This window comes from Aedes aegypti, chromosome 1 (assembly GCF_002204515.2).
Source record: "Aedes aegypti strain LVP_AGWG chromosome 1, AaegL5.0 Primary Assembly, whole genome shotgun sequence".
NCBI classification, from domain to species: Eukaryota; Metazoa; Arthropoda; class Insecta; order Diptera; family Culicidae; genus Aedes; species Aedes aegypti.
In genome coordinates, this window is record NC_035107.1 from 62,226,608 (window position 1) to 62,246,651 (window position 20,044).

At 34.7% G+C, this 20,044-nt stretch overlaps 1 protein-coding gene across 4 annotated transcripts in view; it reads right to left on the minus strand.

Moving 5' to 3' along the window:
• LOC5570105 (serine/threonine-protein kinase Doa) overlaps window positions 1-20,044 on the minus strand; it is a 369,353-nt gene that overhangs the window by 259,300 nt on the left and 90,009 nt on the right. The window lies entirely within an intron of this gene.

Here is a 20,044-nt window from a genome sequence, read left to right on the forward strand (position 1 = left end):
TTTACGTTTACTGTCAAATTTTCAGCGATGCATGTTTTTTAGTTTTTGAGATATGTATATTTTTTTTTTAATAAAAAATCGGTCATTTTTCATCGGCACACACTGTACTGCCGTTATACGCATAATTGTCCCATGTTCCAAAATATGTAAACGAGAAAAACGCGTTTAAAGATTTTAACACATTTAGGCCTCGTATTGACCAGGTGTGTGGTAAATTAAATTAAAATCATTACAAAAGTATAAAGAATAGCGTGTCCATTAGATTCAAGAGTTTGTATTATGGGAATAAAGTGAATTTAGCTACGAAATTCAAAGTGGGACTCTTATGCCTAGAAATACAGGGTTTTTGGTGAATTTCTACGCATAACAGTCCCACTGATAGTAATGACAAATTATATGCTAAGCATACTGCTGTAGATGACCGTTCTTACGTATAGATTGTACCGAATGTAGAGGACGTATATCCTCAAGACTATGTTAAGGCATCTAATGAAGGCTCAAGTGACATGTGCCAAACGGAGCCACGTGTGGGGAAGTGAAGAAATACGATTTTATAGTTTGGGATGGAAAGCAAAGCTTTCTGTATGTGTGATAGTGAGAAAATGTATGAGTTAGTGAAAGAAAGAGTGGATGAATAAGTTAGAGAGTTTACAAGATGTGATAAATTCCTATATCGAATCTTCCAGCTGCAGGCTTGACAGAAACTCGTCTGCGAATTCAAGGTTATTCTGCGGAGTAAATATTTAACTCAAAATTCACGACACAAATCTTCAAACGATTTGATATTTCTTTGGACTTGATTTGCAAAATCATTATATTTGACACATCGCAAATTAAGTTTTAGAACCATAAACATATTTGCCACTTGCATTGAAGAACTAATTATCCGGAATAACCCAGTATGTGGCAAGGTCATCCAAACCTCATGAAGTTTGATATGTCGCAAGATAGGTCTTAGAACCGCCAATATAAAGGCCACTTCCTTCGGGAAACAGGGTATCCAAAACAACCTGGCATGTTATCAGGTCATCCAAGAACCTCTTTAACCTTGATTTGGGAATTTATGAAGTTTGATGTTGTCAGCTAGGTTTCAGAACCGACAGTTTAGAGGCCATTTCCCTCAGGGAACCGGGAGTTTGGAACAATCCGACATGTGGACAAGTCATTCAAATACATTTAAACCACCTTTAGACTTGATTCGCAAATTCATGAACATTGATATGTCAAGCCAGGTTTCAGATTCGCCAATATAATGGCCGCCAGTGAACCGGTATTCGGAACAACCCAGCAAGTGGCCAAGGCATCCAAAAACGGTCAAACTATTTTTATTTAGGCTTGGTTTACTAAATCATGAAGTTGATTTGTCGCAAGCCATGGACTCGAAATTAAAGTGATTACTGATTCTTCAAGTGGGATTATTTCAGTACTCCCCGTGATGAATCCAAAATAACGGTAAATTTTTAATCGATGACCGTGGTTCCAAAAACTAGAGGAATTTTGTGATCAACCCTGAAAATTCAACTGAAATTTATTGAAAAACGGATGGCAAATAATATTTTGATATTGAAAATTTCAATCAAATTTGCCATCAGGCTCGCATGAATGATGAATGCATCCCGATAATACAAACACATAAAACAGGTTCTGTTCCATATGGGGTGTACATCCAACGTAAGAAGATATTCAAAACGATTTTCCCAAACACCAGCTAATTCAAAACTGCCTACTGAATATTTTGTCCGAGATCAGCGCAGCGAATTGTATAGTGTGACAGTTATGTGTAGAAATACAGTAGTGGGACAGTTATGCGTAGAAATTCAACAATGGGACAAATTGACTAGGCTTGCTTTTCATTGAGTTTCCGAACAAAGTTAATTTTTGGAAAGTGTTTTCTAAAACTATACGTAAAAATAAACTATTTGATGACAAAAAGTCAAAATGCACAAAATGTAACATGGGACAATTATGCGTATAACGGCAGTGTAGATCTCAGCGCATTAAATTTTTAATGTTTAAAAAAAATCATAACTTTTGAACAGCTCAACGGATTTCCAATCTTTTTTTATGGAATGAAAGCTTAAGATTTCAACTTTTCAGGAAAAATAGAAAAAAATAGAAAACTTTGAAAAGTTATTTTTTTTTCATTAAAATATATGAAATTTTCTAAAAAAAAAAGAAATTTTTATATTTTTTCACGTTTAAACATATTTTTATCAGATTTTTCAATTTTGTCTGAAAAGTTGTAATTTTAAGCTTTTATTCCATAAAAAAGATTGGAAATCGGTTAAGCTGTTGCGCTAATGCGCTGAGACCTACAGTGTGTGCCGATAAAAAATGACTGATTTTTTATTTTCAAAAAAAAAATGAATTTTCAAGAAAAAATTAGAACAGCAATAGCCCCTTTGGTCCCGAGGCCTTCAAAACACAAAAAAAACAGAAACTTTTGAGTTTTTTTTAATGTAAAAAAACACACTTTTTGTGAAATTTTATATTTTTCCTGAAAAGTCAAAATCTCTAGCCTTCATTTCGTCCAAAAAGATTGAAAACGGTCAAACGGTTCAAAAGTTATAATTATTTTGAAAATAAAAATTTTGCTAAATCGCGATTTTTCTGGTCACCCTATTTCGGGAATGGTCACCCTAATCAAAAAATACAAAAACACGTGTATCCTTATTTCGGATAAGGAACAATATAGCAAATTTTCACGGAATTCGGTGACCCACTAGATCGGTTTTTCATGGAATGGCTGCATACCAAATTTTCGTGAATCAAAACTCCGACTGGTTAGCAAAGCCAGTTCAGCGCAATCAGAAAATGACTATGTAGAGTTGTCCATTTCGGCTACAAAGGCTGGCATGGGGCCTCTCAAACCGTTCCATGCATGTTCAAGAGAAACTAAAAAGCGACGTGTTGCAGATTTTATCAATAATAATGAACTTTAAATTGTTTCTACACCCAAAATAATTCGGATGGCGGATTTCCCTCCTAGCGTATTAGGTGCTAAATCCACCTATTGATGGTAAGATTCGCCTCCTAAGCGTAGACGGCCAAACCCGTCAATTGAAGTCGAGCACATTGGACTTGAAAATTCGAGCAATCTAAATGTTTACGCCCGACCCACACAATTGCACAACCAATCCGAAGCCGAATGATGGCATCGGAAACGCACACTTAGGCAAATGGTCACGCGGCAAATGGATGGTGGACATGTCAGAGGAATGGAATGAATATTGCAATATAAAACGCTTTATATATTGCTTTTGTCACTTCTCCCATCAAGCCGTCGATAGGTTCGTGGAGTTAGTACTGGTTTATGAATCGGGAGGTCCTTGGTTCGATTCTGAATAAGCGCGAGTATATATTTTGTTTTTATTTTTTGGTTCTTCAGGCAAATTTATGAAATTCAACCCGATTTCTTGTGGCGAATTACCATAATAGATTCCGGTCCCTGTATTTAGATAATCATTTTGCTTGAGTGACTATCGAAATAAGGTACCGTGTGACAAATGGGTAAAGGAAATCGTATAGAGAGGGTTCTTAAAATAAATAAAATGAATAAGATCTACTATATTTTTCAGATTGTTTCCTGGTTCCCTGTATTTAGATAATCATTTTGCTTGAGTGACTATCGAAATAAGGTACCGTGTGACAAATGGGTAAAGGAAATCGTATAGAGAGGGTTCTTAAAATAAATAAAATGAATAAGATCTACTATATTTTTCAGATTGTTTCCTACTAAATCTATGCTATATTTAAATTTAATGTTTGTGCCAAAGTTCAAGGTAAATATTGAAAATTTTGGAAACTAGTGGGACAAGTGAAAATATTGTCGTTTTAAATGACTGAACTGAAACTAAAAAAATAACAGTCAGATCTCTGATTTCAAATGGCCTCATTTGTTAGTGTATGAATACACAAAAAATCACACATAAATAATAAACATTTTGTTCTTTTTAAAACAATTTTCTTGAGTAAAGTTATTTATTTAGCAACAATGTTACTTTTATTGAAAGTAATAACATCATCGAAAATCAAACACCATTCTATTTTACCGATTTTCTACTACTCATTTTATATAAAGTTAAGTTATCTCTTTTCTAAGTAATGTATTTATTGCCTTTATCGAGCGGATTTAACCCGGTCAAAAGCGTTAACATTCTTGTACCTACTGAATAAGTCATTATTTGAACCTAGTATCCAAATTCATGCGTCATCCGTTGAAGCCATTCAGAACATTACGATGTACATGTTTTTTTAATTTCTTTATTAGTATCATTCCAAACATTACATTCATTTCTTATATCTAGGTGATCTGTGTTAGACAACACTATCATACTAATTTGGTAAAACAAATTTAAGATTTTATTAACATTTTGTTAACAACATACTACATCTCCCTGGCTCTTCACCCGAAAGGCTTTGGGGTTTCACATATTTCGACATGTTGAATCCAACAAAAATAGTCCGGTTGAAAACCCCGTGTAACACATCGTGACCTTCCCTTGTTAGCTACCCCATATACCCGATTGCTCCAAGGCTCCGCCACAAGAAATTTGCCTTAGACACCAAAATATGAAAAACAAAAAAATAATAACAGTAACTGGATTCGAAACCGCAACCTTCGGATCCTTAAACTTAAACCCACGCCACTCGCCTATCACAATTTCTCATGTGTGAGGTTCTCTACATCACACAACATGGAACCATCTTGTCACGGAGGACAACCTGCAAGAGGAGCAAAATACAACACCCGTTGGACAGTCAAGTGCGAGAAGGGGTGAGATGATATGTTCTATAAATATATTTAAAGTACCAACGCGGTGCTGCGGGAATTTCTTACTTATACCAGAGTCAAAATCTATATGTTTGTATATCTTTATTATCGGCAATGACTTATACATTTGCAGTGGAAATAGAATTTCATGCCGTGCGTGTTGGATTGGGTAATATATTAGGGAGAAACAAATAAACACACTTGACTATAACAGTCGGGCGCTTTATAAGCAGAATTTTATCGTTGACGTTTGCTGATTGATTTACTTTTCATTTATTTACATTTTGGTCTCCTATTAGTCGCATGGTTGGGGACGGTATGAGACTCCTCGAAGTAGGAGACCCAGAGTTTGTGGGATTCGATTCATTTGACGATGTAATATTCTAATCAAACATCTAAGTGTGCATACAGCAAACTGGATTACCGTAATTCTTTTAACAATTACTTATCAAAATAGAGGCCGTTGATAAACTATGTTATCATTTAGCGGGGAGGGGGTATCTAGCCAAAGACCACGGTCCACCCATTTGTGTTTCAAAGAAAATTCCACCATCAACTAAACCTGAAAGGTTTCATTAGCAGTCGGATGGTTCAAATTAAAAAAAAAGTTTTAAAATTCAATATTTCATATCTTCTTTACCAACAACGATTAGAAGACGATTAAGATTTCTATGGAAATTACTATGACAAAATTTGAAAAAAAAAATGTTCCCCACATGTTAGTACTGTAATGTTAATACAAAATTATCTCTAAGTGAAAACTAATTCCTCAAACAATAATAAGGAACACTGCAGTAGAAACAAATCTTTTTTGAGCTAATTTTGTTAGGGATTTTTGCAGCAGTTTGTCACACTATAATCTCACATTTCGCTTGATAATAGCAAACCAATTCATAAATATCTCTTCTCCCATTTTTCAAATTTCTGTTTCATTCATGAACAAATGAAACACATGATCATTGGGCGAGCGGGGGGTTATTCGTCAAAACCACACAAAAGCACGAGGGGGGAGGAGGTGACTGAAAAGTCAGGAAAAATGTTTACGTGGTTTATGGACGACCCCTAAGAAAGATATGGGGATTGGAATTTCAAACTTTTTTTTTAAATTTAAAACCGCTCTTATTAGCAGTCATTTACATTTACCGTTATTTTTTTTTTTGTAAAGAAGATGCAATAGTACCTAACTGGAATTTACAGAAATTACAATAAGGTTTAATTATCGCACTCAACATTTTACACCAAAGCCAGATTTTCCATATTTTTGGAATTGATATACATAAATAATAATTCTCAAAAAACTTATGTGCACAACATAATCGCAAAATAATGGTGAACGCGTCACGAAATGATTTCTTCAACCCTTAAGTGGATTTTTTGGTGTTGGTGTTCGTTCAGAGGTTTGCCAAGCCGCATAACTATATAAAACTCGTGAAGATCTTTTCCGAACAATATTTTTTCTACATCCCAGAAAATTTACTTATAATAATAATGCTCAACATATTGTCGATTTAAAGTCATGCTTTAGAGCATTCATGATGTCAAAACTATGTATCATTGCTTGACAGTTATCGAATGAGTGCAATAAAACTTATTTTAATCTGCATTTTATTATGCATATAAAAATAAACACACATTGTTTGAAAATGTATTGGAAAATATGAAGTTGGTGCAGTCCCATATTGAAAAATAAAGGCATACCAGTCTCCATATAAACTTTTAATTTAAATTTCAGCTGCAAACGTGAATTGTGTTCAAGTTTATTATTTTTTGCTGATCATTAGAAGCAAAATTAGTAAGCTATGCGGTTGTGTTAAATATGTCAGGAAGAAATGTAAGGGGTCATCCATAAATGACGTAGCTATTTAGGGGGGGAGGGGGATCTTTACGGGGCCCATAGAGCCGTAGTGGTAAACGCGGAGCTATTCAGCATGATCAAGCTGAGGGTCGTGGGTTCGAATCCCACCGGTCGAGGATCTTTTCGGGTTGGAAATTTTCTCGACTTCCCACAGCATAGAGTATCTTCGTTCCTGCCACACGATATACGCAAGCAAAAATGGTCATTGGCACAGTAAGCTTTCAGTTAATAACTGTGGAAGTGCTCATAAGAACACTGAGATGCAGGCTCTGTCCTCTGTTTTGTTTGACTTATAAACTTGGTTTATAAAATGATGATTCAGCTTCAAAACATTCATCAAGATTGAAAAGAAATCTGAGAAATTTTAGATTTTCTTGATAAATGCAATCAAACAGATTTTTCAAAGCTTTAAATGGTTATGTAAATATTATATTATATTCGTGTCTTAATTGATAAATTTATAAATAAACAAAATCAAAGTTTAATAAATAAATTAAAAATCAATGCTTTAACTACTTGGAGTACATTGTTTTCTCATTTGTTAACAAGTCATAAAGTCAGCCGTTTTCAAGACAATAAATTATGCTCTTTTCGGCAAATATTACATGAAACAAGATATTTATACCGTGTATTATGCATTCAATGTTGCAGGAGATCTCACTCAATCAACTCATCGATTTGTTTTGATGTATCAATGCTCTTGATGGAATAGCCTGAATATTAATGAGGACAACAGATTCGAGTGATATCGAAATTGCCCTATCATTCAATTTTATTGATAACTTGGTAATTTGATAATTTTTTATTATTTAACTGTTTCATTATAGGTTGTGTAGGTTTATTTTATTATGAAGAAAGATAATGAAGTTCAGCTGAAATATTAATAGAGATAAATAATTTGTATAATAATCGCTAAAATTTTCTAAACATTCCAAATATATCAAGTGTAATCTTTTCTATATCTGGCCACTGATTGCCAAATGGATTTGAATTTGGATAATAATTTATTTCGAATTAATATATTGTATTGTTCATTCTCATTGAAATCTATTTCCTAACAAAGAATAATTAAAAAAAAAACAATCCTTTAATAACGAAATTTTTGTTCTAACTAAAAATAAACTAAAAATATATTGTACCCTAACTCAACAATAACGAGCTTCATCAATCCAATCATTTTTTTTTCACATTTTCTATAGTAAACTTGTTTGGCTTGGTGACAACAGCAAAAGTAATACAATTTAGCCTATATGAAACTAGATACCAAAATTATGTAACAGGAACTGTGTTTATTTGAAACTGTTTTCCAAATTACTTTCGAGCGCTACTGTATATCACACTGTTAGATTAGATTATCCTTACATTTTAGTCAGCAATTAATATCAAATTTTGTATTGAACTTCTGAATTCTAATTTTTTGTTTCAACCCAATCACTGAGGAAAATTAATAAAAAATATAAAGGGGGGCCAAGTAGTTAGAGTCCGCGGCTACAAAGCAAAACCATGCTGAAGGTGTCTGGGTTCGATTCCCGGTCGGTCCAGGATCTTTTCATAAAGGAAATTTTCTCGACTTCCCTGGGCATAGAGTATCATCGTACCTGCCGCACGATTTACGAATGCGAAAATGGCAACTTTGGCATAGAAAGCTCTCAGTTAATAACTGTGGAAGTGCTCATAAGAACACTAAGCTGAGAAGCAGGCTCTGTCCCAGTGAGGACGTCAATGCCAAGAAGAAGAAGAAGAAGGGGGGGGGGGGGTGCTTGATATGCTACGTATTTTCCAAGGGGAAGTATCAGCATTTGTGACGAAACGGTACGAGAGGGAAGGGGGGTGTAAAAAATCAGTGAAAAATGCTACGTTATTTATGGACGGCCCCTAATAGAAAATTATAAACATTTGTATGAAAGAAAAACTTCAAAGTTTGAGCGCTATTTTCTCAGTGCCTACTTTTTTCAATATGGGCCTTTATGGACAGCATAAGTTGTTCTTAGAAAAACTTTCTTATCGAAAATGTCTCTGAAATTTTGTCCTGAACAACTAATTCTTATTACAGTTCATAGACAGTCAAAATTAAAAATGATAAAAAAAAGATTATTGCGTTATATGAAATTATGTTATGAAATTTTGTTTTCATATTTTTCATGATAAAAAAACAGTATATATGTTCTCTTGACTTCTCCAAACGGTTTACTACAATCTCCCCACTGAACGTTCTGTTCTAAAATCAACATATCGGTGCCATAATTCTTAAAATAAATTGCTTGCAAAAACTAATAGCCAATTTGCAGAAGTTGTTCTTGAGTCAAAATGATCGATTCCTCTATAGAAAACTCTTTTACTATTATACTAAAACCATGGTTAAAATTTAATCCCATATATGGGGCACGGTTTCTTATAATCGGCTCATTCTGGGTAGCATTCATCAGCATTGGATCGATATTTTTTTATCAATGTGAAAGTAGAACCGTGATCTTGTTTTCTTTGAATAGCACCAGCAAAATATTCCACAGAGTTTTCATGTTTTAAAGACTATTCATTTTATAAAGAGGACACCTTGTTTATGCTATATCTTTTTTATCATGTATATAAAATCCCAGAGTTTTCTGTCTGTCAGTAACGCTTTGAAAGGTTTCATTGAGCAGCATACAACAGCAATTTAAGAGCACAACAACAGTCAAATTAAGAGCACTGCAAAAGTCCATTTGAATGTAACAACATTACAATAGGGTCCTAAAGCCCTGTCCCAATTTTAGTGCCAAATGCTTACGTTCAGGCCAAAAACACATGTTTACTCAATATTTTAATATTTTTCATTTGTTTAAGTACAAAAAACATTTTTTTATATTTTTATAGATTTTGTCACACTCCTTGATTTGAACTCAAATTTCGGGTGTATTTTATTTTCCGTGTCCCTTCCGAAATGTCAGATAGCAACAACCCCAGTGTTAAAACTAAAACCCCTGTGATATTTTTGTCGACTAAGCGAACGTCAAACATGATCTCAAGTTTCAAGGTTCATTTATGGATCCAATTTTGAAATTAAAGTTTTAATATGATATATCCGTTATTTGAGCGAGAAAAATTGCTAAAGTAGTTGCAGTAATATGATCTTTCGTGTTATTAAATGAAAACAAGATTTAATTAACCATTTTAGGACCCTATTGCAAATTGTGGAGCACTATAACAGCTATTGCACAGGGTGTTCTAGAGTTTTCCGGAGCTTTGTCCTTTCTAATTCGTATAAAAGTCACGATCTTTTTATCATTGTAGTTTTCCGGTTTTATGAACTTGGACGGTAATCAAAATGTAAACAAACCAACTTTATGCTGTTCGACCGCACTTAAATTCCGATGCAAGTTGAAAATGTGATTCATTACAGGTTTCGTCATTTCAATATAAGGTTCAAAAACAAATAAGATATTTGCAAAGGAAAGATAAACATGATTGTGGGCCGAATATTCTAGTTTTTTTTATTTACACAACCTTCTTGAGTCGATGTTCCATGGTTCGATATCGACTTATGAAGGCAAAATAAAAATATTTTTTATGGTAACTATAATGGTCCCCTAAAAGAGCTTTTCAAAGCATTCCTGTTCGATGACTCGATATATTCATTAGTCGATAGTCCCCTAATTACAATTCGATTCGTTGTATATCGTTGACGATCGCCATCACAGCACAAAGATCTATACAGAAATTGTAGCACTGGTTAATCGGGATTCAATAGAATATTCTAGAATTTTCAGTCAGATTCTTCTCTCTAATTTATAGAAGCTTCTGGAACTTTTGAAATATTTCACAACAGCATTTAAGGCTGTAATTATTTCAGATCAGAATAACGGCACTATAACAATGGAGTATTATTAGAGCATAAATTTGGGCGATTTTGCGTTCATAAATATCATGCGTGTCTCAGCTTATTATTCATACACCAATGGCATATTTATCAACAGAGAAATTTCTCCGTCCATGTTATCATTTTGCAATTGAACATAAACATTATTAATCTTTGAAAGAGGTTTTTGCTTGAAAATTCTTATTGAACGTGACTAGCCACGCTGGGTTAGCTAGTTTATCAATGAAATCATAATCGGTTTTCTGTGCATCGTAATACTATTATTTTCCTCTTTTATGGAAATATAAGATCTTACAAAGAAGAACAAAGAAATTTCGACAAAAACTTCCTAGAAAAGATGTTCTTTAAACTTAAACAATATTTTTCACATACCAAAAATCCGAATTTTCATGAATGAATTGTGTTTTGGTATACTCAACTATTATACTTCGCTCCAGACCTACCAATCTTTGACCATTCTAAACATTGTTCCTTATTCGTGTGAATTATAATTATTTTGATGGCTTTTTTGTTTTAACACCATCGTGCAATAATATAATAATCTAACGATACTGTATACAGAAAACCGATTACGATTCTATTGATATATTATAAAGATATAGCATGCACAAGGTGTCCACTTTATAAAATTAACAGTCCTTAAGTAAGTTCTACAATAGAGAATGTGGCTACTCTGGTAGGTGATAAATTATTATGAATATACATTAAACTTGTTCAACATACGATGATTAACGCTTTAAAGGAGACTTGACTGTATATCTTTATTTTGCTGGGGATAACACATGTTCACATGTTTATCAACAGCATGAGCAATCATGCATATGAAACGTAGAACCACATCGACTTTGGTTACACAACATTTCAAGAGTAAGTATGGAGCAGTAGATACATAGTGTGCTAGTCAATCCGATGATTATGGTTCGAATCTGGTTTGCACCCTTTCGGTTTTTTGCGTATTTCCATACTTCCAATACATGCACTTAAAAGAGGCATGTGTGGAAGTTTTATTTTTTAATACATGTGTTGGTGATGCACGCACATGAAAAAAAAATACATGCGACATCAACCAGGATCGGTCCATGGTCATGAACGTGAGAACCAAATACTATACCACAGCACTAAACCCGCTTGTTGGTATGCGTGGTGCAAAAAGCATATCAGGTTGTACTTCCCCATTTGTACCGTAAAAACTGCTCGACTCAATGACCGGATTATCTGCCTATCAATAGACGCTCAAAAACGTCATGTCGCTCAGAAGAACACTTTTCCGCCATCAATAGACGCAGAAAACGCCTATAATGACGGTTTCAACTTTTGGGTGTAATAATCATCAAACAGAAACCCACGACATTTCAACTTTCTTTGCACAAAAATTAAATAATGATTCGACTGATCTGTTCTCAGATGATTAATGGCTGGTAAATGAATTGTGTTGATATTAAAAATAAATTTTATATAACCTTTTTATTGGGTTTCATTTCATTCGTTGGAATAAACCGTTTCGAATTTGAGACACTTTTTTGGTTACGCATACCACATACATCGTTTATGCAAACGACTCAAGTACTTTTTCATGCGTTTTTATTTTGAAAATTTATTCTAAAGCGAGCACTGTTCTATGGTGTCAAATGTAGAACTTTACGTATAAGCCATTACTGATGTAATATGTGTCATTTATGCCAATAATCAGTTTTTGTGTGTATAATGAGTTCCTCCTCAACATCGGTGGGTATAACCGCATAAAACATCCAGTTATGACAATTGTCCTAAAGTGTCATACGTTCGAAGCACTGTGTCGTAATAGTCCTTACGCAACTGAAATCAGATGCGTTATTACTTTTTTGCAATTTCTCATCGTAATAGGCTGGTTTTCGTCACGTCAATCTGTCATGAAACGGACTACTTTCCTGCACTAAATCATACAGTGCGGTAGTAGTCATTACGCAACTGAAATCAGTGAATTTTACGCAACGCTTTTCCATTACACAACTGTTTTGAATTGCGTTATGAATTATCATACAACAAAGTGCAAAATAATGGTGAATTCATATGATATGATTACTGATACCCTCAGGTGGTATTCTACAAAATTGCAAAAAATGTTGTACGCAACTCGTTGCAGAACTCGATCTTTACAGCACTCGTCTTAATTATCCAACTCGGAAAGCCTCTGTTACGTAAACTACTATTATGCAACGCTTTTACATTACAAAACTGTTTTGAGTTGAATCATTAGACAACAACTTTCAGCAATTGCGAATCCTGATTTGATTACTGATACCATCTAGTAATCTCTTACGAAATCGCAAAATGTGTGTAACTCGCGTAAACTATTAATTTCGTGCATTGACTGAAATGTTTCGCTGTAGGGAATTTAATATTCTTTCAACATATCAACATTCTTTGAAAAATTGCTCAATAAGCTATTTTAATATTCAACAATGTGAACATACTGATTTTAAGATTTTATTATTTTTTCAATATCGTTCTTTATAATGAACTGTTGTTCTTCATCTGATGAACGCGTTCTGGGAGAATACTCGAAATATCATTTATTATTTCCGGGTCTTGAAGCTTACCAACGTGAGTAAGATTTTGAAATGCGAAAACATACTTAAAACAACAATTTGCTTTCAGGAAAAGCTTCAAATGATACCGAGAAATAGTTTGTGGAAAGCAACTAAAGAGGATATTGCTAACAAGGGAAGGTCACGATGGTGTTACACGGGGTTTTCAACCGGACTATTTTTGTTAGATTCTACATGTCGAAGTATGAAAAACCCCAAAGCCTTTTGGGTGATGGACCAGTGTTGTAGCCAGGAGGGGCTCTGAAAGGGGCGATTTTGTACGAATATAATATCATTGTGTCAATTGAAAATTTGTCAAAAAGATTTTTCTCAGTATTTATTGTGATACAGTTAACTGTCCCTTACTCGATATTCTGTATCTCAATATTTCCCCTAACTCGATGGAATACGCGGTCCCTTCAATCTAGCATACTTTGATCCCTCTGTAAGTCGATACCTCTCTAACTCGATGTTCCCTAATTCGATGCGATCTGTTTCAGTTTCCTATGCAAGTTTACCTCTCTAACTCGATATTTCCAAGAAAATTTTCAAATATTTCCCGAATGTTATTAAATTTCATAAATTTGATAATTATGATTATAGTGATAATAAAATGAAGATTGACAAGTCATATCAGGGTGATAAAAAATTGAATTTTTGAAGACTAGGCAAAAAGTATCACGTTGCTAAATGTACTAAAAATTTACTATTTTTCATATTTAATTTACTATTTTGAATGTACTTTTTCGAATTAATCAAAATTTAAAAAAATGAAAAAAATGTGTTCTGTATCTCGATACCTCCCTAACTCGATGGTCCCTCCAATATCGAGTAAGGGAGAGATGACTGTAGTAATGAACAAAATTGCTATTAATGGATGTTTATAATGTATTTTTATGCCATAAGCGTAACTAGAATGAAATATGGACACCCAAACAAATTTGTTTTTTTTTTAAGAGTAAATATACCAATATATACTAACAAAAATAGTCCGGTTGAAAACCCCGTGTAACACCATCGTGACCTTCCCTTGTAAGTGCATACTGATTGTTGGCAAAATGACAAGTCCTTTTCGCAATTGTTCAATCACTTTGTGTATTTGCAGCAAAACGTTGCTCTCGACAATAATCAAAAGCAACATCAAACTTTCCTACTCTTTAGATTTGAACAAAAGTCCTTTCGCCGAAATGACGGTTGGAACAAATGTCATATGCTTACTATTGCAATCAAACGTATTTGACCGAAATGTCATAGTTTCGATTTCTTTAATGTTTTAGTCGGAGCTATATAATCTACTCTAGGCTTTATATAGCACTGACTCAGTACATATAAATGATCTTTGACTATTTTTAGTTTTTAATACTATACCACAAATGTCTTTAGAGTAAATAAGTACTATTCTACGCTAGGTAGTAGTGTTCGGTACTTGGAACGACCAGACTCAAACGATTCGAGTGATAGTGCATCGAAATGCGAGCATTTTTTCTGGCATTTTCTCTCTCTTGCTTCTATGCTCACCCTTACTCACACTTTAAAAGAACTCTAGAGTGACCCGCTCGAACAAAACAGGCCTCGCGGCGTTGTGATGGCACTATTTTTTGAAGGAATTTTCCTCCGTTGTCTTTTTGTCTTTTTGTGCTTGGTATTTTTTCGCTCTCTCACAAAGAGGCAAATACAGCACGCTGCTCTAGAGCATGCTACCGAACTTCTTCACGAATTCCACCACGGATAACCCTGCAGGATGTTCGAACAGAAATACTTTCAGGAATTCCAGGCAGCGTTTCTTGTACATATTTCTTCAGAGATTTTCCAAGAGTTTGTTCAAGAAATATTTAAAGAATGTTGGCTGGCATTCCTCCTGATTCAAATAATGTGTAGATATCGAAGATCAAAGAATTGCTTTCCAACTTCTTTCCATGATTTCTGCTGGATTTTTCCGACGATTTGAACTAAGATTTATCCTGAAAATTTCCCGGACTGAAACCAAAGGTTCTAACAGAAATTCAACCGTAGAAGAAGAATAATTCTTTTAGAGTTTACTCAAGGAAAACTGGTATCATTTTGAATTGGAACTCGAAATTCGCTTTGAAGATGACGCATTTGTCGAATAGATTTCTTTCCAAGATTTCCCCTTTATTTTTTCGATTATTTTCTTACAGATACTTCTTTGAATTTTTGCGGGATTTTTCTTGGAAACTCCTACAGATTTTTGATCGGTTCCACTACGAATTATTCCAGGGATTCTTCGTATGACTCCTTTAGTTTTTTTTTTCAGCTGATCCTTTAGGAAACAATCGAGATTTTTTTCTTTAAATTTTCTCTAGTGGAATCTAGCAATTTCTTCTTCTCTGATTCCTCTGGAAATGCCCAAAAATGTATTGTATGCTTCTGGAGATTTCTCCAAGACTTCTCCTTTTACGGATTTCAGAGGTTTCAGAAGGTTAAGGAATTCTTAGAACAATCACTTATGAATTTCTCGAGAGATCCCTTTTTCAGGTATTACTTCAGACATTATTCCAGAGATAGCTCCATTCATTTCTTGAAGGAGTTTTGCAAGTATTTTCACTGGGATTTCGGGATTTAAATTTCCGAAGTATTCCAGTCAACATTTTGGTTGGTTTAATTTTTTTCATACATCATTGTATATGAATGAATTCACTCATATATAATGCATACTAGTTGTCCCGGCAAACGTTGTATTGCCACATAGTAGGCTGCTTGATGATTGTATGCTTAAATCTCATACAAATTGACTTTCTAGGTTAACATATACTACTTTTTGTACTCATGAATCCATCCACTATATCATAAGTTATTTCGTGACATACAAACACCACTACATTTTTATGTATATAGATAAAAGCATATACCTACCAGAGTGGAGGCTTTATGCGCAATTAGGCTGACTTTTCCAGACTTTCTGTGATAAGCAATACGATGCCACAAAATTTTAATGAAAATAAAAAAAGTTTTCAACAGGAATCGAATACGGCACCCTTGCATTCGGAATCGGACACCTTACCACTGCGTCACCCAGTGATACATGATAGACGTGCGATTATTTGCCAATATGAATGTGTATTTTCTGCACAGCGAGACTTGCTTTGTTGTTCTTTGAGACCCATCGTCAGCAGAATGGCAGATACTAAACATGGGTGGCAATTTTTGCTAAGTTACTGCGATTTCATATGATGTTGTTCTGGATTGATATACGATCTGTCAGTTTATAAATTGTCATTAATGAATCGTAGTGGGGAATCAAATACAGGTTGTGTTGACATTCATTACATTTAATTTGGCGTATTATGTGATTCTGATTTTCGACGTATGAATATGTGATTTTGAACGCACATTTTTGTACGATACGTGGTTCACAGGGATGTCTCAGACATATCAGCTATACTGGCATATGCAACAAACCATTAGCATTCACTGGGATTCGTCTTTCAGAAATCCTTCTAGCGATTCAGTCAAAATTTGCCCACGATTTTTTGCATGGAGTCTTGAAAACATTTCTCTGAAGATTCACACAGGGTATACTATGGAGATGCTCCTGCTATGATTTTTCCAAAAATTCTTCCCGTAAATGTAGAATGTTTTTCCAACGAGTGCTCAAGATTTTCTTCTAAGATCCCTTCAGAAATCATTCCCATCTTTTCTGTAAGAACTGATCTCGGAGCTCCACCTGATTTGTTTTAGAGAAACTCTCCATTAGGTTTCTTCAGTAATTCAGAGACTTTTCATCAGCAATTGATTTAGTGTTTGCTTCTGGAAAATTGGAATCCATAGCTAATTCAGAGAATCCAACAGAAATACTTTTCTAGCGTCTCAACCAAGAATCCTTCATACAACTGCTCCGAATATTTTTCAGCTCTTAATATATTGGAAATGTGAATAACAAAATAAGCCCCTAAGGCGAAATTTGCAAATCTTGCTCGAGTTGACAGAGGTTTAAAACGGTTTGAAGTTGCGTCTTATACCCAAAAACAATCAAACAAAGCTTCAAGAATTCTTAAAACGATCTCTTCACGAATATAACTTGTGATTATTTAGTCCAGGATATCTTCAATTATTTGCCTCCACAGTTGTTTATGTTTTTTTTAAATGATTTCTTAGGCAACACATTCGATTAATTCAGCGGGGTTTGCTTATGGGATATAATTTTTCTGAAAATTGCGTTTGAAATTCCTTCAGGAGTTCATTCTAGAATATCTCCAGAAGCTTGTTTTAGAATACCTTCAGGATTTCAATTGGAATTAAGGATTTCGTCTACAAAAAATATACAATGAATATGTCAAGTATGTCTATAGATTACTAAACTACCATCTCGCCAAGAATCGTTCTAAAAGTGGCCACTTTCCTGAGGGCACCACATCCCTGAAATATGCCAGTAGGTGGCCAATGTCGCCGGAAGTCATTGGAATGGCTTCTATTGAACTTGTTTTGCAAAATCATGAGGTTTGATGTGTCACAAAAAAGTTTCAGAATAATTCTAAGAGTGGCCACTTTACTGTAGATACCGCCTCCTTCTACCAGGGATTCTCGGGTATCCTGGACTATTTTTGACCAATTTTAGATCAGCAAGAAAATAAAAAAAAATATATGTGTTTCACGACGGATTTGTAGAGCTATACGAGAATCGTTCATCCCTTAAAAATTTTGCAGGACTTCGAGAACCTGTTCTGGGGCCTCTAAACGTCGAACCGTTTAATTCCACTAGAGTTTGTATCTTTTGACTGATGCACGTATTTCGACCTCAACTCTAAGGCCGTCTTCAGTGTCCTGTACTAGACTCAAGTATCTGTCAAAGGTTACAAACTCTAGTAAAATTCAACGGTATAGTACTTAATTCGGGTTTTCATTTACTTATAGGTATTCCACTAACAACAAGAACATTTAATATCATAAGTAAAGTATTCCTAGTTTAAAATGGTTTGTCTTTGAAAAACTATGATCTTTTGATGTTCCCGTTTTCATTTCATCAAGGTTAGTTGAAATTATGCCGCATGCCACACTTACATCTGTCTCCCAGGAAAAAATGGAAGGGTCAAGCAATCATCCCGGACATACTCTCTTTTACCCCTTTCTTTCCCTTTAAGGCTTCAAAAAGTTCGTAATTAGGTTGGCTAGTTTCTGAGAACAAGCCATTGAAAGCACACAAGTCTCGTCCCGGGATTTTGAGGGTTGACGATACAGCAAATGGTTATTAAAAATAAATTCTGTGAAATCTGTCAATCTGAAAGGTCGTTCTCCAGAAATCTATGAGGAATCTCGGAAAGAATCTGCTGTAGATCTCGATAGTAATTCACCAAAGATTTTGAAAAGAATTAGAACTTCAATGGTTGTTTTTCGGTCTTTTGCCTTTAAGTGATTTGAGACAAGTCAATGTTTAACCTAAGGTTATCCGGGGCAGGTTGGAAGCGATTGGGCAAGATTAAATGCAAAGTTTTGAACATGATGGTAATAAAAGTTGCCATCATTAGTTATCCTACTGATTATGTAGGGTAAAATCACCGGTTTTGGCCAGCCTAAGGGAAAATGACAATAAAAATAAAATGGGAAGCCTTATTTATACTACACATATGTTAAATGCAAGCTTTCAATCCATATTATGCGTGTAAAATATCAAAACTGAGCTAAAATCATTTTTTCGCTTTGAAAATCCCGTTGGTCAATATAGGCCAACAGAACCAGTTTCGGCCAGAGATTTAACTTCGGGTCCTAAATTGGCCAATTGCATTGATGTCTCATTAAGGTGGCCAAATTAGGAGTGCCCTGGCGAAATTAGGTGTATGGGAGTTAAAATTATATGGAAAATCAATTGTTTTTCTTATGTTTTGAATCAATTTGGACGAGTAAATGAATGTACCTCTATCTATGAATGTGATTTACTGAACACAAAAGGTTTCATGCTGATTGGCTATGTAAAATGGTGTATACTCCACTATGACTACAACTGGCGTATGGCCAAAACCGGTGCTTCTACCCTAATTAAATTCCTCATCATTACAAAATTTTAAAATGATACCTTGCCATTTCAGCTTGTCCCAGTACCAAATAAGAATCCCATATGTTCTTCATTTAATGACTTCCCTAGCAACAATTTAGGTTATAGGTTATAGGTTTATGAATCAACAACTAGTTTTAGTAAGTGTCAAATCCATGGTATTTGAAAGAATAATTGAATTTTTGGTTTTACGGAAACTATGTCCGAAAATTTTAGACACAAATTATTCAAGCAATGTTGTGAAACTGGTCTCATCGTCAATCAAGAGTACACGCTTAACTTAATTTCGGATACGCATTAGATGTATAAGCCTCTTCCGAGTCCCGACGCATGAAAATTCGCAATTTTGCGTAATAGTAGATCTTCACCTCATCAATATGTAGATCTATCGCAAAATTGTGTGTGTGTGTGTGTGTGTGTGTGTGTGTGTGTGTGTGTGTGTGTGTGTGTGTGTGTGTGTGTGTGTGTGTGTGTGTGTGTGTGTGTGTGTGTGTGTGTGTGTGTGATCCATCTAACCCCCACTGTCCGGCAGTGGTATTATGGAAAAAAGTTTTCAGCAAAACTGCTTTGGCATAACATTTTTGCAAAAAGCTTCAGTCCGGGAGTTAGAAGGTGATAGCTCTATTGCAGATCCAGTGACCCATTTCAGAATGGCTGGAGAGACACGTCCATTCAGAAGTCACTTTCACTAACAACAAGCCCCGCATGTATGCATAACCGTTATCAAATGGATAATGATTATGCATACACACTTCCTGTTTCAAAGATGGTTACTTTGAGACTGGCGCGTATTTAACAATTGGGTATCGATAATAATGTAATCAGAACAATCTCACCAAAATGCACCCACGCGGCGTTGTCATCAAATCGAATCAGCAACTAATTGGGTATTCATTCCCTTCTTCTTGTGACACACATATCACAGGTTAATTCTAGACCACATTTTTATGCCTTATTTCACGCATTTTTCATGTAATACAATAAA